Source organism: Solea senegalensis, linkage group LG9, assembly GCF_019176455.1.
Source record: "Solea senegalensis isolate Sse05_10M linkage group LG9, IFAPA_SoseM_1, whole genome shotgun sequence".
In the NCBI taxonomy this organism is placed as follows: domain Eukaryota; kingdom Metazoa; phylum Chordata; class Actinopteri; order Pleuronectiformes; family Soleidae; genus Solea; species Solea senegalensis.
In genome coordinates, this window is record NC_058029.1 from 13,708,547 (window position 1) to 13,710,534 (window position 1,988).

Below are 1,988 nucleotides of genomic sequence, written 5' to 3' on the forward strand. Positions count from 1 at the left end.
ATAACACAATTGAATAAACTCTAAAATGAAATTCTTCTCTCAGATGTGTTCTTGTTTTTGTTACCCCCTAACCCCCCTGGTATAATACCTGTAACCTGACCTTATAGTTAGTATTATAAAGCATGGGTCAGTTTTGTTAATTACCATCACAATACAATACCAAGGGCACATAAAGACAGCCTAGCTCTGTTGAACATGCTTCATACTACAGGCCACACATGTTGGTTGTTGACAGTGCTTAGAGTAGCCCTACTGCGATAACTGCAAAATGAAATACTATGGGATAAAAGAGACTGACAGAGTTAGTTAGTGAGAAGGAAGAGGAGGAGGAAGAGGGATGGAGGAGGATGCAGAGCAGCAAGTAGATGGAGAGCATCTGACAGCAGCAGTTCAGGAACACCGCCACTCACAGAGGCGACTCCACGTGTTCCTGGACCAACAGGTGACGTTATGACTGTGTGACCATGATTGCGAAATGGATGGCTGGAAAATAAGGAGTTTAATGACAGGTGACTTTGAATTCCTCAGGAATTAGATATTAGATATAGCTGACCTAGGGTTAGTGGTATTAGTCTGCACATTAGGGGTGGGAATCACAGGGTACCTCATGATATGATACGATACATGTCCACAGTGTCAGTGACTGAAACTGACGGGGACTGTTTTCTTTATATATTTGCCCTGGTGTATCACTTGTATTGCACGAGGAAGGACAACGATATATCACCAAATAGATATTTTTTGACCCACCCCTACTGCACATCATAATTATAATAATATCTTCTATTTTATTATAATAATACATTTTATTTATAAAACACTTTTAAAGTATGCTCAAAGAAGCTTTACATACTGTATATTAAGGGTTAGGGCTGGGGTTTGAGTCAGGGTTTTGATGAGAGTGTTGAATGGAAGGTCGTCAGTGCAGTCATGGATGTGTTTGCATAATATAAAGCAAGCTCTGTGGCCCCAGGTCCGCTGCTTGGTTGTAACATTAAAAGACACCAACGTATATCGATTAGTTTTCAACTAGCTAATATACAAACCCATTTTAAACTGTTGAATTTCAGTTATGGCCACACTAAGATTATCAGTGGCTCCATCTGGCCACCCATATGAAAACATTTCTGGCCGCGCCACTGTCTCAGTCTCATGTGGGTGCAGTCAAACATGACGGTGATAGTGGATGACACAAACACCTTACAGCCACTGTTACACAATCACACTAAAGGAGAAGATAATAGAGAGGAAGTGAAAAAAAGGGACTTATGACACACAGCTGTGTGTGTGTGTGTTGGGAGGGGCTTACAATAATGTTGCATATTCACAAATTCCTTTCCCACCCTAGCGTAACCCTAGCGTAGAGGAGCCACAGGTGGTGAAGTGTCCTAAGAAACACCGTCTTCACTCTGTGGTGTGTGGGCACAGGTTGACATGTTTTCCATCTTGGCTGCTGGGGCCAGGATGGAAAACATGTCAGGAAGTGGGACTATTAACTCATAGCTAGGGCAGTAGTTGATGGGGGTCAGGGCTTGTCTACATGGGAGTGGGACTGCACACCTCGTCTCTGCAGTAATTAATCCTATTTTTATTCCTCACAGCCTGCAACAATAACATTTTTTTACCCTTGATCACAATTGTCCAGTTACATTTTAGGGAAAGAAAGTTTGTGAAAATTAGACTTTCCAATATTTCAGTAGTAAGTGTTGTTAGGTGACACATCAGCTTAGCAGCACCTGGTAAATAAAACTAACTTTCAGACTGGACTGTACCAAAGAGTTTTTGTCACCACCACATGGCAGACTCATGTACTGTATCTGATATGGTATCATTTTGTGATAAGCAAAAATCCAATTCATTTTTATTAAAAAACACCAATTCAGAGTGTCCCCTTAACCTGATTAATCCATTAACTATTTTACACCAGATAAAAACACAGACAAAAGATTCTTCTTTTTATATATAAAATGTTTATTTCATATAAAATG